This window comes from Anastrepha ludens, chromosome 3, assembly GCF_028408465.1.
Source record: "Anastrepha ludens isolate Willacy chromosome 3, idAnaLude1.1, whole genome shotgun sequence".
NCBI lineage: Eukaryota > Metazoa > Arthropoda > Insecta > Diptera > Tephritidae > Anastrepha > Anastrepha ludens.
Window position 1 is genome coordinate 65,442,868 of NC_071499.1, and position 24,734 is coordinate 65,467,601.

Genomic DNA, 24,734 nt, shown 5'->3' on the forward strand with positions numbered 1-24,734 from the left:
AAGAACGGCAGTGTAAGGCTTCGTCATCATAAGAAGCACATAACTTTTTATGAGCTTGCGATGCGGTTTTCCCTTTGCGAAAATAAAAAAGCAAAATATGACGAAAATGTTCCTTTTGATTTTCCATTTTTCAACGAACGCCAAACGAAAACTACGCAACCGATCAAAAAACTTTTTTTACTGATTGACAGCAGAATTGCCAACTATCAAATAACAAAATGTGTTTTACATTTGTACTACATCTGCAAACCTAAAAATTCAACTGAAGCCATCTATGAGTGAAATCCGCAATTACTTAGTTACCAACCTAATAATTGAACATATTTTGTTGCGAATACCACTAATTGAAAAGGCTTAAACGATTTTGGTGAACTTTATGATAAAAATGAGAAAAACCGCAGTATTGGATGGATTACTAGAACGTGAGCATTTTGCACGGTATCGCATATGTTGTAATAAAAAACTTTAAACCATAATTTACACACAGGGTGTTCCAACTAAACTTGACACAAGAGAACTATGAATGACTTGTGCACCCCCAAAAAATGTATTTAATTCAATACAAAGACGAGTAAAAATATCGAAAAGATGGTCATTACTGCCATTGACATACGTTTTAGCCTATTTCCCTACCTGGTTCATTACATTTCGGATCATTTCTGGGGTTATAGGGCCGATATGCTCGCAAATATTAGGCTTCGGAGTGTGAAGTAGAAAATCTTTACTTAAAATGTCTGCCTATAACTGCTTCTTTTAATGAACTTTCGTTATACCCGTTCTGAGAAATAGTCAAAAATACCCCTTTAGGAAGGAGGCAGAGAGTTAAATTGTAAAAAGTCCTTAAAAAGTGATGCCCAGATGTGAGTATTGAATAATGTCTAGACCGTGGGTACCTTTTCTATGCCACCTGTCACATTTGTCAATTTTACACGATGGAAAAACGCGTTAAAATGTTTGAAACTTTTTGCGAAAATGATCGACCTTTAAGAATAACATATCACAAAACTCGTAATTTTTTTAATAAAAATAACCGCCCGAATGAGTCGACAATTCAAAGGGTGGTGAAAAAAATCGAAGAAACTGGTTCTGTCGAGAATGGAAAAAGGACTGGCAGGCCAAAAACTGGGCGTTCTGTGAAGAATATTGTCGCTGTAGCGCAAACATCGATATCTCGAAGTTCTCAACAATTAATCATTCATTAATCGCCCTTTTGGTGGATTTTACCTGTAGACCTGTTCATGGTGGACATTTAAGTGACGTAATTCGTCCCATATAAGGGGTGGTTAAATTTTAAGACCGGATATTGAATGTAAACCACAACTAAACGTCAAGCTTTTTTCAACATCTCATTTGACCCTTTTCAATTTCAGACTAACTGAACCATGGAAAGATACACAATCGAACAACGCGTTAAAGTTATTCAGGCTTATTATGAAAACGGCCGTTGAAATCAAAATGCATATCGCGCACTTCGTGATTTTGTGATGAGGCACCTTTCCACCTCAGTGGATTCGCCAATAAGCAGAATTGAAGCATTTGGGCGAATGATAATCCAAGAGTGATTGCCGAAAAACCAATGCACCCACAAAGAGTGACTGTTTGGTGCAGTTTATGTGCCGGCGGCATCATTGGGCCGTATTTTTTCCAAAATGAGGCCGGCCAGTCAGTTACTGTGAATAGAGTTCGCTATCGTGAGATGGTAACGAACTTTTTATGGCCCGAATTGGAAGATATGGATGTGGACAATATGTGGTTTCAACCGGACGGTGCCACTTGTCACACAGCTAACGAAACAATGGCTCTTTTGCGCGAAAAAATTGATGGCCGAATAATCTCACGCCGCGGCGATGCCAATTGGCCGCCAAGATCATGTGATTTGACACCGTTGGACTTCTTTCTTTGGAGTTATTTGAAAGAAAAGGTCTACGTCGATAAGCCAGCAACAATTCAGAGCTAAAGGATGAGATAATTCAGCACATTAACGGCATAGAACCTCAACTATCCCTCAGAGTCATCGAAAATTTCAATAATGGGATGGAGGTGTGCCACCGAGGCCGCGGCGGCTATTTGGCCAATATTTTGTTCTATGCGTAATTGAACTATATTGGTATAGTTAATAAAGAAAAATGACAATAATTTCTTTAAAAAAATGTAGTTATGCAAAATCAACACTGGCCCTTAAAATTTAACCGCCTTTTAGATTAGATTAGATTAGATTTGTGGGGGATTGGACAGGTCAAAGCACTCAGTCAGGAGACCATTGTACCACACTCGGATATAATTCAGTAGAAAGAATAGAGAGATACGAAAGATAAAATGTAGGTGATAAGGCGGAAAAATTAATTTGAGGTTACTCTTCACACAAATCTCTAGGATTCATTAATAAATTTTAAGAGATCCGGAAGAGGAAGAGTTTGAACTTTATCCATACTCAGTATATCGCAACCCAATGTCCTAAGTCTGATTCTGGAAAACGCCGGACAGCTACAGAGAAAATGCTCTGCAGTGTCGTTATCCTCAAGACGGGATAGCTATATCAGGCTGTCGTTGTGCCCTGTGATTACACCAGTACTCTCAGGTCCTTTCTGCTGAGTGTTAGGAGAAAGGTTGCTATTTTCCTGTTTGGTTCTTTCACAAAGCACTTGGCTACTCTGTACGAGTTTAATCCAGACCAAAGTCCTCTATGGGTAGAGCTCATGAAGTCGTCAGTCCATAGTTGAATCGATGCAGAATTGACAACAAGAAAGGGTTCAGGGCCTAGTGCCATACTTGCAGAACTTCATTAGCGAATTTATCAGCTAACTCGTTCGCTGTAATACCACAATGTCCTAGCACCCAAATAAGATTAACTTTGTTGTGTTTTGCAACACTTTTCAGTTTTGTTTTACATTCACTGACTAACTTTGAAGAGCAGTGTTAGTTAGAAAGGGTTTTCAGTCCCGCTTGACTGTCACTACAAATTCCAAAACTGCTACCCCGCCACTTTTTTTAATTAACCAGTATGCCACCTTCAAGATGGCATAGACTTCCGTAAGGAATACCGTAGCCATCTGTCATGTGGCATAGGAGTACTTACTGTCTTCATCTAAGTACCATCCAGATCCGTACTGGTTTGGATCCGTCGGTGTAGGAAGTGTGATGATATACCGTTAATAGGCTCTCTGGACTTAACCATTAACCTCTATCTGGGATCAAAACATCATATTTCCTACCGAAGCTAACGAAAGGCACCCGATTGTCCACTGGCATCGAGAACAGCGTGCACCGCTCCGACAACTGGTGGTATATCTGACGGTGGCCAGTGCTTTCTTTATTTCCCAGGCTCCGTTTAACTTGAGCCTTTACGCCTTCATCGCTTCCTTTCGAATTTGAAGATCTAGAGGTTGCAAGTTCAAAATGGCATTAAGGGCATCACTAGATGTCGTACTCATGGCACCTGTGATACCCCTGCGCACCCCTGAGAGTCTTGTAGAGTGTTATATTAGTTTTGTTCGTCGAGAGAGGATTTTACTGCTGAGTTGCCTACTTAGTTCAAAGTAGCACTTGTTGGCAACAGAGATTCTACGTTGGATTTCAAGTCTGACATTGGTATCGGTGTTAATGCTGGTTCCTAAGTAAAACTACCCTTTACTCTAAAAAAATGTCAAGATAAATTCTGCTATAAAAATCCGAGCACCGATATTAGATTTGAAGTGGTTATATACAAATTTATTTCAATACCATTCACAATCTCGCCCAAAATGTTAAAACTGTAGGCATCTGGAAAAAATGCTCATAACCTCTGAACTAGTACTTTTCACGGCCAATTTTATCCTGCCGACAGCCTCTTCCTTCTCTTCATTATTGTCCGTGTAGAGTAACATTTTTTAGTATAGTTGTTGGACTGTGCAATCAAAAAGAGTTCAATAAATATACCAAACTCCCTGAGCATGAAAAACAATTAAGTTAAAAATATGTGTTTTGCGCTCAACTGAAAACGAAAGTTTATTTACTCCGATGGAATGCGCACAAACACACCTTTATGACCGCAAAACTGTAAATTTAAACTACAAAAGAGCTTCATCTCATTACCTGCGCATTCGTATTTTTGTTCACTCTCGTTTATACAATCGTGCTTGTGTATGTATGTACGTACAGGCGAGTACTTAAAAAGTTGGCGCTTTTAGATAAACGTTCACAATACAACAATAAAACGGAAGAAATGGGTGATCCCCAAAAAGCAAAAAACAAAAAAAAGCTTAGCAATAATACAGACCGATGTGCTCGCACACTGAATCTCACCAAATACAAAATGCGGGTACATAAGTGCATACCGACGTACATACACACATACCTTATATCGCATGTACCTTACGTGCTTGGGCGGGTATGCCTGTTGTTGTGATTTATGGTTAATACTTCACAAAAGAAACTCACAGGTGTGCATGTGCCGTGTACGTACATATATAATATTTAGCAGGTAAACTCATTCACTCATGTGGGTTCGTATGCGTTGTGATGTGTGATGGTCAACGCGGGCGGTTGAAGGGCTGGCGATCGCACAATTGTAATGCTGGACCGCGCACAACAAGTGCTCAGGCATTACGTAATCGAATTGAAGTACATCAATTTGTATTTCTGTGGTATTTTGCTGCAGACAGATGTTCAATACAAATAAAGGAAAGGCGAAGGGAATGTTGAGCTGAAAAGAAGAGATGTGTAAAACATGTCGAAGAAAAGTATTTCGGAAAGGCAGAAGTGGAAAAGGTAAAAAAAAAAATTTGGGAAGGTATTTTTGTTACATCAGCAGAAGAGAACGAAATAAGTGAAGCGAAGGTTGTGACTTATGTTTTGAGAAAACCAACTAAAAATAATAGAGTCCAAGAATTTTACAAAAATTTCACTCAACATGGAAAAGGATGCCTCCTAGATCAACTTTGCCCAAGACAGAAATAGTCCAAAGAGTTGGATCCTTTTTTTCACGGAAGTTAAAGGCTTTTAAGAGTATCAACTTATATTCCCAATATTTTCGATTCTACAGCACCAGGTAGAGTCACATCTGTCACGCGGCGGCATCAATTGTCGCATTATCCACCCTCAAAACTTTAAGCTCAATTATCTCAAAACTACGTTTTCATTTTTGTATGTAAAAGAAGTTAAATAAAAAGCTTAAAAAAATTTAAATATCGTTTTTCATTTTTTTTTTGTTTTGTAAGAAAAAATTCCTGAAAATACCCTAAATTTTCAAGCTCTAAATCGCCGGGACCCCTTAAATAGACATTTTTGACCTGTTCTGAGCTTTAAGGAAAGCTCATTAAAACGACAGTTAGAGGGTTTTATTTACTTATTTCGAGAAGCCAAGAAAATATGATTTCAAACTGTCTGCTAAAACTAAAGAATAATGAAATTATAGATTTAAATTACAAACTTACATCAAACTAAACTAAAAGACAGAGTTGTTTAGTACAGAAAATTATTGCTGTATAACCGAGAAATCTAGCAAGTTGGAGTTGGAGATCTCATCAGAATCACAAAGCGTTCCGTTGGAGCATTACGAGCGTAATTTGTATTGAATTTATTTAGATAGAAAGCAACAGCATATGAATAATTCTTAATATGATACTTTGAACTAGAAATGGGCTGTAATGTCACCTTTAGGTTAGGTTAATTTAGACAGGTCACAATCGGTGGCCCTAAGACCTATTGCGATAACTGCATTTGATCTTTTTAAGAAGGTCACTAGTCCCTCCAGTGAGACATTTTGCTAATTTCTCAGATCATCAAAGAAATAATCGCCAAGATATTTGGCACAACTAATTTGAAGTGCAGGATATTCCGAGAGGAACTGTTGTAGCGAGACAATTTCTTATTCATCTCCACAACTTCTGCAGAAGTCATTGTGCGGTACACCCATTCTACCTGCCAATAGGGTGCCAATAGTGCAATGACCCTTTATGTGAGGATGTTGGTAGTAGATCTGGTGAATCTGTAGTAGACACTTTGTCTTTTTAAGATTCAGTTTTGGCCAGAGCGCTTTTGAGACCCTACAGTTAGTAGTCAGAGACCACCTTCTCTTGGTTTCTAGTGGCCGGAAATCCAACGAAATGTGTTATTAAGTTATTGGATAAGCGAGAGCGGCCTCCTGCATTCTTTAACACATCTGGAATTGATGCGTGCTGAGGCCAGTGCCTGGATCGCTGCTTAACTATCAACAAAAATGGTAAGGTTTTCTGGAGAGGTAAGTCAATAAATCCTATCATTTTTGCCGCTCTGTCTATAGCGTAGATCTCAACTTGGAAGACGCTAGATCGGTCTGGGAATCTAAACGAATAAATTAAGGATAATTGTTCGAAGTACACTCTCGATCCAGTGCCATTGTCCTTCTTTGAGCCGTCAGTATAAATATAGTGACCAATATCTTCTGATTCTGTATTCTGGTCTGACAATCCTTTCTTCCGGATATTTCTATTTGATATCTTTTATTCAGATATATCTTCGGATAGTTTGTTTTCTATGCGTCTTGCTAGTGTTCCATAGAAATTAGAACTGATGCATGACCGCAGATTTGACTGGAAGCAGATTTGGCCGCTATCGCTTTAACATATTATGTACATCAATAGGTGCTATATGTAGGGTCACTTCCAACGCCGCCTGAGGCGTGGATCGGAGGAAGGTTTAACCTTTAATAACACTGAAAACAAACGAAAAAGCAAGAATAGATCTTTTACTTTCTAAAGCCTTCAAGTGGGTTAATAGCGAACGGAGTGTGTAGGTTAGAATAGGATCAGAAATCTTTATTGATCTTAATAGAAATTTAAGTTTCACTAATTGCAGCAGGTGAGTCCCAGGTTGTTGCCAAAGAACCCCTGACGGTAGCCCTGCAACTGACCTTGAATGCAGAATAATTAAAGCCATCTTTTGCCTCACTCAAAAGTAGATGGTATTCCAAACAGCTAATCAGGACAACAAAGCTAAGGATTTTTAACTCCAACGTAAAATCAATGATCCAGGCTGTGAAACATTGCCTATGGTCGTTGCAACAAAAAAAAAAGCTTCAGACCTTCACAAATCGCTGCCTTAGGTGTCTGCCAATGCCAGGGACACCCTGCCAGATGAAATTGAGATTTGCGAGCGTGAGTAAAGATGGACGACTGACATCAGAATTATGACCTTAGATTGAAATCCACAAGGCTCACGTCGTAGAGGCCTACCCAAAGTATTTTGGAACGAAGCCTGTACGATGAATTCACGACAACTGACGGCTCACCTGCATGGACGCAAATGAAGCTCGGAGCCAAAAATCGATCCCAATGGAATTTATTTGTTTCAGCCCTCTACCTCCACAGCGGAGTCGTTAACAAGTAATAGTAATAATGAAAATTTAGGAAAAACCTCTGTGAATTAAAAATCTGTGGTATGGCAACCAAAGAAACTCGACATATTCCAACTTAGAGCGCACAAATACAGTAAAAAGCAGTTTCAGGGTACAAGAGCCCATAAAATTTTAGCTATTCCGTCATACAAAACCTAAGACAGCCATTTGGCCTGGCTCAGTGCTTCAAAAATATGCCAACTTTTGACTCTTCAACAAAAAAACCTAGTCATTCGGCTAAATAGTTCCTTTTGTGTGAACTCGTGAGACGCTTTTCCTTAATGTTGGATTTATATAGTAACTAAGCTCGGCGTACAAAGTTACTGCATGGATTTCTGCTTGCAAAGTACTCGGAGCCATCCCAATGGCTCTGATAAACTTATATAATATAATATATGCTTTCGGATCAAAGTTACTAACTTGAAGTTTTCATCACAACAACGAGCTAGGCGAGACCTTCTAAAAACATTTTTTTATATATCCAAAATCATTCATATTCAAAATCATTTGTACTTCACAACTCCTCTCCTATTGGGCAATTATACTTGTTTCCGGCCTCTTACTTCTTTCGGATAATCTAATCTCAGCTCATAATAGATTAATCTTGACTCGGCTATCATTTACATCGGCTCACCGTGATTGCACTAGGATCTATATTTGCTGGGTGTTGTCATAAGTGACCTACTTTTCCCCACTAATTGCCAGCCACTCAGTTCAATGCAAGAAAAGGTAAACAATCTAAGCTAATCGGAACCGTTCAGATTGATTTCTAAGTCATAACCTGCCTAAATTTTGTTTTGGAATCGAAAATTAGGTTATTTCCGATTTCTGCCCCTACCAACTAATATATATCTGCATTCCTCTATTAATTCAGCAACACGTATTAGTAATTAAATATTTTAAATCTTTAATGAAAGTCTTAAAAAAATCTCAACGTCAAAATCAACTCAAACGGCTTAATATTTTCAAAACAATTACGCGTAAAAACATCTGTGCTGGTTATGCAACGACTTGAAATAAAAATAAAAAACACACTGGCCTACAAAATTCAATTTGACATTCAAAAAACGTCAGTTAAGTTTATAAATCTCATGTCTCAACCATTTCGCAACGCCATCTCTCAAGCTGTCCCCTCCAAAAAATTATATGTAATGAAAAAAGTATTTATGTCATCCCTGATCTCCCAAAGCAATACGATAAAATGCATGAATTTTCATTCAAGCCACGTTAGTCACATTTTTATTGCTTTCGCGCGTCACCCAAACACAATTTTAGCATTAGCCATAAGCCACCTTTTAAAACCCAAAGTCAGTCAGTCATCTGCTCATGTCTACTGCACCGCTACTCTGCACTCGTACCACAGTTTCTCCACCTTCCGCTGTCAGCCAGTTCATTGTGCTGCTTTTCAATTTTTCTGCTGCTATTTTGGCTCAAATTGCATTGTGAAAAAAATGTCAGGAAACGACCTATACGGTTTTGATGGTTTGATTTCGTCATAAAAGCTGCGATTAGATAATATTTCAAAATTTTAATGTGCTGAGTGCCGCTAACCTTTCTTCTAGCGGTAGGTGCCTTGAATGGTATACGGATTTATTGCTTGTAATATCTTTGTTTGTAATCTTAATTTTTTAAGACATTCCAGGTGCGTGTTTGGCTTTGATTTTGTGCTTGACAGCTTACTTACGCACACGCACATATATATGTATATACAATACATAAAAGTTTGTATAGGCCCGCATATTTACAATACAGCTGAAATGTTTGAACATCATTTGATTATGTGATGAGATTTGTGGCCAGCAGCGACAACTTATTGAAATGCGTGATACGGTAGTGTGTATGTATGTATATTTTCGAGCGGCTGAAATGGTCAAAATTAAATGAAAAACTCAAAACATGTAGAAGTAATTGGACTTCCAACTGTTTGCTCTGGAGCTGGCGTCACTCATTTTGATGAACCAAATAGCTCTTCGGGAAGAGTAGCATATAATTAAGGGGAACAGATAATTAAGAGGAATTAATGAGACATCGAGATTTCAATGAAAAATGAGAAAAAGTTTTTTTTTAAATAAATAGACAGGTTTAATTGGGGCTTATAAACTTCAAAAATATTTGGAAACATCATTAATTATAAATTAAATAATTAAAACTTTTAAATTAATAAATTAAAACTTTTAAAAATTATTAACTGGTTGTGATTGGGATTACAAAAATTTTGAAATTAATAAACAATTTAAAAATGTTTGAAAATATAAAGAAAATTAATAATGAGGTAGAACTGGGACTTAAAAATTAAAACAAAAATCAAAATACAAAGGGAAAATATTAAAACAAAATAATGAGTGGGTTAAATTGAAGTTTCAAGGATTTTAAAAACTAAGAAATATGTGGAATCGAGTTTTACATTTTTTTTAAATTAATAAATACGTGAAGTTGAGGCTTCAAAAATTAAAAAAAAATTATAAGCAAGTGAAATTGGAGTTCTAATAGTTTAAAACTAAAAGAAAATCAATAATCATGCTAAACTGGGACTTGCATTTTTTTTAAATCAATAAATGTGTGCAGTTGAAGCTTCAATATATAAAGAAATAATAATAAATATGTGAAATTGTAATATAGTTACAAAAATTTGGAAAAATTATAAAAAATAATATTTAGGTGGAATTGGAAAAATTTTTGAAAGTTCTAAAAATTAATAATTAGTAGGATCTGGGACTTTAAATTATATATAAAATAATAAAAAGTGGAATTGGGGTCTCAAAAATTAATTTAAAAAAATATGACCAGTGGAATTGGAGCTTCAAAGGTTTCTAAAATTGTAAAAATAATAATAAAAAAGGAATTGAAATTCTTTAAAAAACAACAGATATGTGGACTTCAAAACTTAAAAAAACAATAATAAATACATATTTGGAATTAAGGTCTGAAGAATTTTTAAAACTTTTAAAAATTAATACTTGGGTGTAACTGGGGCTTATAAATTTAAAAAAATAATAGTAAAAGGGTGAAATAGGAGGTTCAAAAATTAAAAAGATAGCTGGAATTGGAGTTCCAAAAATTTAAATAAATTGGAATCGTGGAGTTGAGGTTTCAAAAATTAAAAAATATAATAAATTTGTGGAAGTTGGGTTTCAAAAATTTTAAAAATGAATAAGTAGGAGGAATAGAAGTTTAAAAAATTAAAAAGAATTAGTGAGTAGCAGGAAAAATAATTCCAAAAATAATGTTAATTTTAAAAATTAAAAAAAAAATAATGAAAATGAAATAATGTAGTTGAGGCATTTTTAAAAATCTTAGAAAACAAAAAAAAATGTGGAAATAGGGTTTCGAAAATTTAAAAAAATTTAAAAAAATGTTTTTCCGGCTAACGATGCCTTTCCAGAGGTTTGTACAGACTGGTCGCATTGCTAAATGCTCAACGGGTCCCTTGAAGGGGGGCCTCGTTGCGATTGTTGATGCTATTGATCAAACACGGGTACTTGTCGATGGCCTATTGACAGGAAGGAGTACCACGTCAGGAATACGGATTGAATAATCTGCATTTGACAAAATACCGCATTAAGTTCCCCTTCACTGCTCCCACACGAATTGTGCGCAAAGCATGGAAGGACAGCGACATGAAACCCAATGGAAGGCAAGCCCGTGGTCAGCAAGATCGCAGAATATTTGCAAGCGTTCACATTTGAATGACGTCGATCGCTTCAAGCTGCGTTATGCAAGGCGTCAACGTAACAAGTTACTTACCATTGCTTTTAACACGGTAAAGAAACGCACTAAGTCCGACGGCACAGAACGCAAGTTGAAGAAGGACAAACGTGAACGCATTCGAGAACTGAAGTCACAAGGTGTAAAGAAGGGTGCTGCAATAAAATAAATAACCGTGTTCTAACTTTTCAGCAATTGGGGATACAAAAAATTAAAAAATTTCATACAATGAATAAATAGGAGAAATTGGAGTTTAAAAAATTAAAAAAAATTTAGTAAATAATTGGAAATGGGATTTCAAAAAATTTAAAAAATTTCCAGATATAAATAAATATTAAAAAATTTTGGTTCAAAAACTTTAAAAAACTAAAAAATAAAAAATTACCGGACTTCAAAAATAAATATTTTTTTTTTTTTGTTGTTTTGTTTTTGCAACTAATAAATATGTAGAATCGGGGTTTGAAAAATTTAAGAAATTTGTAACTAAGCAGAATTAAAGCTTTGAAATTTAAAAATAAAAACAAAAAATTTCTAAATAGGTGCATTTGCGTCTTCGAAAAGTTGACAATTATATTTATTATGAATGGGTGTAGGGTAAGCTTATAAAATATAGAATGTGTAATATATAAAGTGAGTTAAACATTTTCAAGGAATTTGAAAGTTAATTAATATGTAGATTCAATTGGGGTTAAAAAAAATATTGTAAAACTGGAAGTGAAGTGAAATAGGGGAGTCTCCGAATCATTTTAGAAGTAGTTCCCTTACTCATTTAGTGGCAAAGAGCTGGGCAATTTGCGCAAGCTTTTCCTGAGATGGATTTTTTTTTTTTTGATGATCAAAATCATTCTCTACAGACCGAAGCTATTGGAAAACACTTAGCGCTAGATCTGGACGGAGATATGACTGCATAAAAATCTACTAAACTAAGGTGTGGAGGCTCTGGCAAGTCGCTATGGATGTGTGTGGTCTGGCATTGTGCTGGTGGAACACAATTTCTCTCATATGATGTTGGCCAATAAGGAACGCTTTTGGGTATTTACTTCCTTCATATTGCCCAATTGTGGGTGTGTACAGACCCGAATTATGAGATTGACCGCAGGAGAGCAGCTTATTGTGGATGATTTTCTGTCAATCCCACATACCACTTTTTAGCTTGGGCTATGTTAAAGAACTTCTTAATTAAAATATTGAAAAAAAAAAAAAATGAATTGAAACCAAAAAAAAAAAAAAAATTGCGTCCAGACCGTAAATCTTGATTTTGCCACTATATGCGCTGGCTCATCGCGATCCATAAGTTCTCACAATTATTATTAATTATTTTTTACTTTTCACCACCAATCCCCACCCACTTCAAAAATATGTTGTTTTCGACCCGATTCAGCATAAATTTTGATTTACGGATGGAAATTCGATCCATAAAGCTTTTTTGCTCTTACTCGTGTAGCCCACTTATCGAGTTTAGTGTCGTATTTAGCCTTATTCAAGTCGTTCCAGTTGATTTTTTGTGCAATATTTAGCTTCAGAGCAGTCAAAAAAAAATGTTACATGATACGATATGGCCGAACTGAAGGATTTCCATTTTCTCGATGATATTTTCGATAGCAGACATTCCAGAGCGTAATGCAACTTTGACATCGAAATTACCGAAACATAATAAACGAACCGAAATTTGAGCAGTATTGGCTTTTACAATATTAGAAGCATAAATACCATAAATACGCCGGCAGAAATTATTATAAAGGCACCACATTTTGACAAGCAATATAAAGAAAAAATCGTGCATGCGTAAATATGAGAAAACACGCAACACCTTCAGGGTAAAAAACGTTCAAAAAGCAGAAATAATTTTGAGCATTCAAACTTTGCTTTTATGATATTAAAATTCAATGGAATATAAATCTGTGTACTCAATTTCTATTTTTTAACGCTGATTAAAAATTTTCTAATTTTAGTGAAAATTTGACGAATTTTTATAAATCATGTGTGAAGTTTGGTACTCGGATTTTTATGGTATTTTTTATAGAATGAATTATATTTTTATAAAAAAATTTGGAGAAAAAATATGAAAAGAGTCAAAGTTTGTCAATATGCGCTGCCCCTAGAACAATTTCGGTGGGTTCTTGGCTCACTTTTTTGCGTTCATTGATAACAGAGTGTAAAATACGGGCATATTTCTCCTGCTGATGTCCGTGCTTCAAGCGCATTTAAACTATACTGAGCCAAATGAATGATTTTGTCGCCTCATAAATTTATTTTTATTATGAAATCTTATTTTTCTAAGGCCATCTAACGAGACCCAACTGCACTTATACTTGGATTACTAATGTCATATTTTGGAAAAAAAATATGGGTTTCTTTTTAACTTGAACTTCCGTAGCCGAATGGATTGGTGCGTGACTACCAGCCGGAGTACGTAGGTTCGTATCTCCGTGCATGAAACACCAAATTGAAGAAACACTTTTTTCTAATAGCGGTCGCACCTCGGCAGGCAATGGTAAACCTCCGAATGTATATTTTCCATGAAAAAAAGCTGCTCATTAAAACCATCTGCCGTTCGGCGTCGGCTTAAAACTATAAGTTCCTCCATTTGTGATACAACAACAAATCGCACGCCACAAATAGGAGTAGTACTTCGGACAAAAACCCAACAGAAGTGTACGCGCCAATTATTTATGTTTTATTTTACGTATTATAATAAAAGTAAGAAATATAAATGAATCAGCTGCTGCATAAAATCCGTGCACGAAATGTGGTTCTTTGTATTCCTCCTGTACATTTTATTACTTTAAGTGAAAAAAATTAGCTTACTGACCAATTACCGGAGCCAACATTGAACCTCTTGTAGGTATTTTCGATAGGTATATTCGATGTATACCATACCATGGTTTCGAAGTCATCCTGATCGGATTTGCTTTTTGGAGGGACAGTCATTTTTTGACTACTAAAATCACCATAGCAAAATTTGTATTAAATTAAAATTTTAATAAAGCATTTGCTGGTTGCCCCTTACCTCTTATAGTGACGGCTAACAACTTGTTGAATTAATTTGTATTTGCGTGAAAGCGCATAATGGATTAAAGCGTGACCCTCTTTGGAAGCTCTTTGGAAGAAATTACATCACAGTGGCTAATCAAGACTTGTGATATGCAAATTAGATTAAGAGGCAAACAAATTTACAATTACAAAGCAAACAACAAAGAGGTCTCCAATCACTTCGAAATTACTTAATTCACAAACACAGAAAACATTTGCATGTATGTGTGTGTGCAAGTCATTTATTATCAAGTTCCCTTTCTAATTACATAACTTCGATGGTAATTCTGCGCAAAAAGAAAACAAATCTTTTATCGGCATCTTCAATATTTATATGCGCATAAATCAAAATACTTCACCGACCTTGCGTTCATATGGATGTATGTATGTATGTATGTGTGCATGTTTTAACTTTCACCGGCTTCTGTCAGCCAATGAAACTAAATAAATGAGGAAATAGGTTTTATAGCATAGGGTGACTATGGCACATACATACCCAGTTGTCTATAGATATGTGTGTATGTATGTATGATAGAAATTATCAATAAGTACGTGGATACATATGTATGTACCCGCCTAGGGAAGAAATGAACACAAGTGCAATTTCACGTTTCGGACGATTAATTTCAGTGAAGTGCTTTTTTCTATATCTTCACACAAATGCACTTTGGCTTTTGTTAATCTGGTGAGAAAGCAACAAAAAACAACAAAACTCTTAACAACTAATAACGTGCTTTTTTTCTTTTTATTAATTAAAAGAGTACCTGCTTTGTTGAAAGTTTTGTATTTCCTTTCTGTAACCAGTCAACCGATAAAAAGCATCCATCACACATATCAACACATGCACATATAATCAGCAGTTTCCCGGTAGAGAAAAGTCCTGGTTGTGAATTAGAATACTTCCAGTGCAGTTTTCATCTCAACCAGTTCGTGTTCTATTTTTTTTTCATTTTAGAACACTGTGAAATCCCAGGAAATGTCAGTTGTCCGGCCATATAGCAGCAAAATACTACTTAGAATACCAGTTCATACTAGCCAAAACAAATTCTAGCCCATTATGATTCCAAAGTAACCCATTTTGGACCAGTTACAAACTTCAATTTTTATTTTTTTATTTCACAAAAGCTTACCTAGCAAAATTATTGCAAAAATCAAAAATAATGTAGCGCCCGCTTTGGAGCCGTTCGACTGCAGTCAACCAAAGAACAAAACATTAATACCATTACAACGTCTTAAAATATCCTTTTTCATATTAAAAGTGTAAGTAAAATATTTTTTTTTTCTTAAAACTAAAGTAAACTTCTTTAAGTTACAGTTGCCTAAATTTAGAAATATCATCGAACTATGCGCAGAGTTCAGAGCTGACCTTAATTTAGGGCTCATCGATTTTGAAAAACCTTTGACAGCGTGCACAGAGTGGGCCTCTGGGTTGCCCTGTGCCGTCAAGGTGTTCCCGAAAAATCATTTCAATATTTTTTGAAGTGAAACTTGTTGGGCGTCGATGAACGAGCGAGAATGAAGAGTAAAATTTCGAGGCCATGCAACGTTTTGGGCATTTTCGTTCCGCGAGAGAGAAAAAAGATGTAACGTAGAGGAAAAGAAGAGAGAGAGCCATATCTTATATGTATCTTAGATACACTTTAGGCTATTTTTTCCGAGTTTTTCCTTATGGATAATGCCAAACAAGGAATTGCTCGAAAAAGCAAATATAAAGCCGCTTGATATTTGCACTTGAAAACAGAAATAGAAGTGGATTGGTCACACTTTATGCAAGGAAGACGTAACATAGCAAAGAAGGCAATGGAGTAGAAACCACTCACAGCGAGAGGAAGAGCGCCTGGTAGACCAACTGAAACCTTGAAAAGAACTGTGGATCGCGAGACGGCCCCACTCGGGTTAAGCTGGAAGCAGGTGAAGGCGTTACCCAGTAATCAGACGAGATGGCGCTTATTTGTTATTGATGCCCTACGTCCCGCTAGGGATTCAAGGAAACAATGATGATGATGAATTGGTTAAAAACTCAAAAATTGATTCATACTCACACGTCAAAGGTCCACTTCGGAGCTGCGATTTGACATCATTCGACTTTTCTTGTGTGGTGCCCTAACAGAGGCAAGACATTCGTGAGATAGAACTAGAAACTAACACCAAGGTCTTGGAGCACTGGGTTAGCCGTATGCGTTACTGCGAAGCCCACCATGGCAACCATTCGAATGACGTCGTGATTTATAAATAATGATAATGTTTATTCTTTCGAATAAAGTAATAGTATACTGAAAAAATGGCCACAGCAGCCGAACGGTTTGTGCGTGACTACCATTCGGAATTCACAGAGAGAACGTAGCTTCGAATCTCGGTGAAGCACAAAAATGAAGAAAACGTTTTTTCTAACGGCGGTCGCCCGTCGGCAGGCAATGGCAAACCTCCGAGTGTATTTCTGCCATGAAAAAGATTCTCATAAAAAATATCTGCCGTGACGAAATATATATATTGTATATATATTTTAATTATGCGTGCTAATAACTATAGGGATATAGAATATATTTTTGGTTATATTCAGATTCTCGCCACAATGGAGAATTAAAAAAAGTTATTATTATTAGAAATTAATTTCCATATTTCTAAGCTCTTTAAGTACTTCCATTCAGCCAATATTGGAATAAAGCCGTTGAAATAAAAATTAAAAATTAAAAAAAATTCCTAAAAATTAAACAAAAAAACTACCACCAAGCACCCAACTACATCCACCCTCCTACAGCGCCATTTAAATATATACAGATTCCAGATATATATACACCTTGATCAAAAAGTTCCCGGAATATGTCCTCAAAAGTGATATTACCGTCTTCAAAATACTCCATCGCCTTGATTCAGCTCTTGAAAAAGTGCTTGATATCTATTTGTTGTGTCATCCCATTTTCTAAACCCTATTTCCGGTATTTTTGATTCGCACTCGCTCCGTCTTCGATTTTTCCATTACTACTCTCCGGCTATTTTTGATTCGGTCACACAGATGATTTCAGGTGAATTGGTTGGCTGTTGGATGGTATTCGTTTCGTTCTTGGTCAAAATTCACGGGTAATGATAGCACTGTGCGACCATCTGTCATGTTGGCGCAAAACTCACGAGTTGTTCTCTCTGAACTCCTTTCATTTTCGACGAATTTCTTCGTATAAAAGTCTCATAACGCCCAAAAAATAGTCCACAGCTTCTGGAAAAAGATTATGGCATTGCTTTCTTTTTTCATTGAAAACGACTTGGTTTTTTTGCCTGGGTTCATTCGGTGCTCTCCACTCACTCGTCTGATGTCTGGTGTGCGTGTCGTACTCATAAGCCCACGTATCGTCTCCAGTAATGATGCGTCGGATTCAGCCTTGGAAATTATGTCTTTGGCGGTATTAATATGGTTCTTTTTTTGCATACAATTCAGATCTTTTGGCACCAACCTTGCAGCATAAACAATATTTATGTCCTCTGCCAGCTCTCTGACTTTTAATTTCCGGTTATTGATCACCTTCTACTTTCTATTTCACTTTATTGATGTTTTCATCAGACCTCGATTTCGCCGGCACACCATTATGGTCGTCAACTTGGATGAACTCACGATCTTTTCGGAAGCGTTCAGGCCACTCGTAAACGCCTGTTTTCTATAGAGTATCCCAACATTTTTAGCATTTTTGCACCATTGAATAACGCAAACTTTTAAACAAACTCGTTGATGCAAATTCTAATCGATTTAAAAAACTGCACAGGTAGATTAACGTGTAGAGGTAATACGGTGTAACTTTTACAAAGCATTTCGTAAGTAAAAAAGTACGTTTTTTTAAATATCATAGTCCCCCTAACCATTTAAAACCGAAAAATAATAATTTTTGGCCGCTTTTCAGTAAATGGTAATCAACATTTTTTTCTGCTTTGACAAGCTACCTCACTCAGACTTATCAGGGGACCGTCTATTAACCCTGCATTTTTTTCTATTCCTTTTATCTGCTTTAAATTTGGCTCGAATCGTAGGTCGTTAGAGGATTCGGATGTTCGCCTATTAGCATATTTTCAAAAAACCCTCTGCATATGGAAGAAGAGTGAACAATCTTTCCCAGTGTGTGCAACGTAGAAAATGAAATATGGAAAAGAGTTTGAAACGCTTTAGTAAATTATTTTAACAATCTTGATTAAAAAACCGGAGAGCTAATTTACCCTATTTAAATTTCTATAGCTTGAGTATAAAGCCTCTTGGCGGTACGTAGCTTTTTTTGTGTATAAATAGAACAGTTTTGAATTAATTTGTATCATAATTTAACCAATAAGTGAAATAGTTGATACGATAATATCAAAAATATGCCAAGATCGAAGCAAATGGGAGCTGTCGTTAAGGGGCAAATTATTGCACTATCACAGCAAAAAATGTCCGTACGTCAAATTGCTGCTAAAGTAGGCTTCAGCAAATCATCTGTTGCCGATTTTTCAAAGAAATTTGCAGAAACGGCTTCAACGGAGCGAAAGAAAGGATCTGGACGACGAAAAAAGACGTCGCCTGCTGAAGACCGGATGATTAAGCGGATGTGTATCCAGGACCGTTTCAAATCTTCGGCAGACATCAGGAAGGAGTTCTTGGATGCAACTGGCGTCGAAATAGATTCATCTACTGTGCGTAGGAGATTGATAAATGCCGGTTTTGTAGGATGACATCCCGCAAAAAAGCCGCTTTTGAACGAAAAAATTCGTCAAAAACGATACCGATGGGCCAAAACTCATGAAAACTGGACTGTCGAGCACTGGAAGAATGTGATTTTTTCGGATGAATCCAAGTTTAACCTCTTTGGATCGGATGGTATCCACCATGTGAGGCGCAGATCTGGCGAAAGATATAAAACTGAATGCATACTGCCTACTGTAAGACAGACGGAACGAAAGCACTGACTCTTATTGATGGTCGGGTGAACGGAGATGCTTACATTTCAATTTTAAATAGGCATTTAATACCAGTCATTGAGGAGCAGTATTCTCTAAGAACGGACGTTATATTTCAGGATGATTCTGCGCCATGCCACCGATCTCACAAAGTAAGTTATGATTTTTGTTAAATCTCCCGAGTATTTTGTTTAAATGTCGAATCAAAAAACCAATGATTTATTCCTAATTTGTTGCAGGTAAAAGAATTTATGGAAAAAAACGGAATTGTCCAATTGGAATGACCGGGTAACAGTCCCGACTTAAACCCAATTGTGAACCTCTCCGATATTTCGGAGGAATTGTTGCAAGCCCTGGTTACATCAATGCCGAGACGTATTAAAGCGGCAACTAAGGCGAAAGGCAGTGCGACCAAGTATTAAAACTTCAAATTATAACATTTATAATGAAATAATTAATTTTGTTTTGAATTAATTAGCTGTAAGATTATATAATAAGGATAAACTAATAATAAAACATTCGTTATTGACTCTGCTAAAACAAATAAAGTATGAATATATTAAAAACACGTATGAAATTTATTTATTTTATTTAATACTTTTGTATTAAAAACACAATGGAATATAACCACATTCAAACATAGTTGATAAAATCCATACTACTTCAAAAAATGGAGTTTTCAGACTGTCCGGCTTTTTTTTGCACAGGACTGTATAATTTAATATTGGATGTGGACAAATTTTTATATTAAAGAAACTAAAAACTTATTTAAATATGAACATTGCACAACTCCAAAGTAAATTTGTTTACAACTGAAATATTTGCCAATGCACTTTGAATTTGTTTTTTCTGTTATTACTTTAAATTTACACAAAATCAACGTTGCCAATACAAAATAAAGTCAAACGAAATAACAATGCAGATATTGTAAATGCAATTATTTATTATGAATGTTGATGATCCTTGTAGCACCGCACCGCCAGCAACACAAACACTAAAATAAATGAAAAATACGCAATGCGTACAACAACACAACTGCATGTGCACATAAAAGTCCAAAATATGCATGCCGGCACACATACGTACGCACAAACATAATTGCATGTGGATTTATGCAATGTGGAATTTTTCGCAGATTCCAGTCGCACTGAATACTCCGCCACTCAGCCTCTAGCAACAGTGGCAGCAGCGACGCCTACTGGCCCCATTCACTTCCTGCTCTCCAAAAATCAAACGAAATACTTACCCGGCGGCAAACATCGATTTGTCGATGACAATGTTGTTGTTTTTATATTAATGTCACATGCAGAGCACATGCGAGCGCAAGCTTATTTTTGCATAAATGTTTGCATGGGCACATACGCGTTTGTATGTTTGTATGCGCGTATGCATAAGAGCTGTTGTATGCAGTCAGCAGGAAAGCCGCAGATCTAAAACAAGTCAAGTTGTTCGTTCAATTCGAGTTGCGAGTTGCGAATTGCGCCGCGCCCGATGTGTCCATCATCATCAAATCATCGTCAGCGTCATCGTCATCATCATCAATTTGTCGCTGCGCTGTCATAATTTTTGCTGCGGCGGTTGTTGTTATTGTGTTTGGTCGGAATGCGAAACTTTAAATGCGCATTTGCCACGATTTATTGTATCACTAACACTCTCATTTGCAATGCAAGCCACAAAAACAATAACAAAAAACAACATAGATAAATAATGAATTAAAGACACAATTTAACCCAGTTTCGGTAAAGTTTTACAACTTCCCCAATTCAAAAAAATTGTGTTCCAGTGGCTTATATTTATTTAGTGTTTGCAACTTGTTTCTTGGTGTATTTGCAATTTGATTAAAATGTGTGGTATTTATATACAGAATGTGAACTTTTATTCCAATACTGGAATTTATTCACGTATAACAGGTAGTCCAATAAGTCATACCTACATGCCTAATATAGTGATGATTGGTATTCTGTTAAATACTTTTACAAATTTAGCACTTATAAGCAGTGTAAAGTAAAAGTTTTGTTAAGGAAGAAGAGATATTTTATTTTTCTCGAAAAATATTTATTTATTCATCTGATATGACAGATATTAATCTCTAGGGTCAGCTTTTTTTTTCAATCCTCGAAGCAATACAGTACAGTACAGTAAGTACTACTTGCTATGATCTTTATCTCCTGGACAGAAATACATATATAAAAAGTGATGCAAAATTAATCATACAATAACTTTTTTCCTAAATAAAACATAAATGATTTTGAGTAAAAGGAAATCTTATTTTCGACCTTTACGAGCCCCATTGCCTCAGTATATCAAGTTCACTAGTGTCAAATATGATGAACCTTACGACAATTGCAAAAGTTATAAATCCTAAGTTAATTTCGCACCACCTTGTATATATTATATATTTTTTAGACGGTGGGGAAGCATCGATAGCCCACACACCGTCGGTGTATGACTTTAACTAATTGGACACTGGGCTCTACGTCTTATAAATACAGTTCACATGCTGCCCTTCGAAGGTTGCATACACCTGGCTCCTCCCACTACTTGTTATAATAAACACCACCTGTCTGACCAGTTCACCGCCTGTCTGACCACGTCCGCTTCTATGTATATAAATTTAGACTCGCCTGTTTAGCAGTCGCATTCGTTGGCCGTGAATCGTGGACAGACAATCAACACATGTTTCGCGTACTCGTTTTTTTGGCACAGTGGAAAATCGAACAGCTCAAAGCGATATAGGTACATACTTACGGAAGCAGCCGTGGTTTGTCCTGCGTCAGCTGGACGTTTACCTTTCCATATCTTCATTTTTGCCATCTGGAAACTCTTGTGATTAAGACGTATGAGTGTCTTTCTTTTGTTGAGTCCTTTGCTAATGTGTGAGAGCTTGCATTGCCTTGGTCTTCACCGATTGGTTTTCCTTAGTTCTTAAAAAAGTTTTGCTAATCAAATGACTGTGTCCTACCCAGGATTAAATGTTTGGGTGGTGCAGTTGCGACATAAGTAAATTTTGCGAAAAAACAGGCGATAATTCGCTTTGAGATGCTTCTTCATTCTCCACAGCAACGTACCAATTATGCCGAGAAGGTGTAGTAGCTCTGACAACTGCCTCTTTCAGTAAGGTCCGGCCGACGTTTATCTGATTACCTGGAAAGTGAGATTCTATCAACAAACTGAGTATCTCCCTTTGCCTCTCCACGAAGGAGCCATCAGATTTCCTAAGTGACATCAGCTTTTCAGTTGGGTTCCTTTTCAGGATCCTAACCAATTTCGCCATGACGCTCAGAAATTCAATACCGCTGCAGAATTCCCTACAGGAGGCTCTTTTCTATTCCCTAGTAAGCCTCTTATAGCTCTTGTGAACATCACGGTGTCGCTGCCAGTCCTCTGCCAGGTTATTATTTAGAGCCCGATTTAGAAGTTTTCTCGACTCACGCCTCAACATCGGGAGCTCTCGATTCCACCAAAGAACGGGAGTACGGTCAAAGAGAGCTTGAATTGGACAGGCTCAGGCTGGTTCAAAGCATTATGTTAAGGCAGCATTGAGTTTCTCAACAACCGCCTCAATGCCGAAGTCTTGGTGGCGCCACGTCAAGGTCCCACAACGCCCCCTTAACCTTCTGCCAGTCTGTTTTTCTGGAGTTTCTATAGGGCAATGGCATTTATGCCTCCTCGCCACACTAAAACTCAATGTACCTATGGTCTGAGTACAAATATTATGGTAGCATTCCAGGCATTCCAGGACAGCGTTGGCCACTAACATTTCGTACGAAATAATACTGTTCACCATATAATCTCAGGTCACAAAGACCAGGAGGTCTAAGTCCATTTTTATTCACTCATTCAAACTTAAATTTCAGTGCTATAAGCGGGAAGATGACAAATTTTTCGGTGTTTTTAAGGGAGAAATGCGGGGAGAATCGGGATACTTATATTATGATTTTTGTGTACATTTAAAAAGGTCAAGGTCTCTGACAGTCTTTCTAGTTTCAACGAGAAGTAAGTAGTAATCCTGCTTTATTTGTCGGCCGTCCATAATTTTCCGTAAAGCCTTGATGGAGTATTTCAGGAATAACTTTGGTTTTTAGTGTCCAAATTCAGGAGCGTACTACAGTTTGAACATACTACTGTGGGCAAAAAGTAAGGGGAATTTATTTGTCAAACTTCGCGGGATTAAAATTTCGCTCTAGTTATTTTTTTCGTGAGTTGGCAGCACTGTTAATAACATCTGGGCCAACTTTCATGTGAATGTCATTATCAGTAATATATTTACGCTTGTGTTTACCAAACGACCAAGAGTGCATTTTTCGATTTCTACAATGTCTGATTTGATTGAGCAGAGAAGTCCCATCAAATTTTGTTTGTGGAATGAAATTTCGGTTGCGGAAACGTTTAGCATGTTGCAGAAGGCATTTGATGATTCGACCATGTTGCAGAAAAGTGTTCATAAGTGGTACAAAGACTTCAAAGAGGGTCGAGAACGTGTTGATGACTTGGAGCACTCCGGACGACCATCGACGTCAACAGATGACCAACACGTCAATGAAGTGAAGGAGTTAGTGCTCTAAAATCGTCGGTTGACTGTTAAAGACCTTACTGATATGATCGGAATATCAGAAGGATCTGTGAAAACCATTTTGAAAGACCATTTGGGCCTACAAAAAGTCAAATCTCGTTTGGTACCGAAAACTTTCAATTTCTTGGAAAAAAGTCGTCGCGTTGATGTATGTGAAACAATGCTTTCAGACTATCAGGACAAGCTCAAATGCATCATTACGGGAGATGAGACTTGGATTTATGCTTACGACCCTGAAACAACCGACCAATCAAGCGAATATCGTGTTAAAGGCGAGGCCAGACCGAAAAGAGCACGTCAAAGTCATTCAAAAATAAAGGTCATGATGACAGTTTTTTTCGATTTTCGTGGAGTGGTGCACTATGAATTCCTTCCGCCTGGGCAAACTGTTAATAAGGAATATTATTTGAGCGTTATGCTTCGGCGTGAAGCAATTTGTCTAAAAAGTCCAGAATGATGGTACAAAAACTCTTGGTTTTTGCACCACGATAATGCACCGTCTCACACTGCACTCGTTCTTCGTGACCATTTCGCCAAAAATTCCACGCATATCGTTCCGCAACCACCGTATTCGCCTGATTTGGCTCCGTGTGACTTCTGGATATTCCCAAAACTCAAGAGACCCTCCGGGGAACGCGTTTCGAGTCGATTGAGGAGATAAAAGCTGAATCGACGAAGGTGCTGATGGCTATACCGGAAATGGACTATTTGGCATGTTTCGGGGATTGGAAAAATCTTTGGCATAAGTGTATTTCATCGAGAGGGGATAAGTTTGAAGGGGATGAAATTGATTTACAAGAATAAATAAAGATTTTTTATTTTACAACCAAATTCACCTTACGTTTAGCCCACAGTAGTATAAGGAATTCACATCGATTATTGTGCTTCGTAAAAATAACTTCAGAAACTTTATGTCTCCTACAATGACGTCCAAGCAATCATACAAAATCCGATGCCTTGCAGATATACGGACATTTTGAACTCGCGGATGGCCTTAGTGATTTGATTTCATGCTTTCATCTAGCGGTGTTGAACGCATTTTTCATGTCGAACATATTGAGCAGTCAATATTCCTTTGGTGCTCCTTTCCATTTGATCCCCCTTCTCAAAAGCTTGCATTAATTTTTGTATAGATTTGCATCGCAAAAGTATGTATGTGTA

At 36.8% G+C, this 24,734-nt stretch overlaps 1 pseudogene; it reads left to right on the forward strand.

Moving 5' to 3' along the window:
- Positions 1–10,712: 10,712 nt before the first annotated feature.
- LOC128856512 (60S ribosomal protein L14-like) lies at positions 10,713–11,255 on the forward strand (annotated as a pseudogene).
- Positions 11,256–24,734: the final 13,479 nt, after the last annotated feature.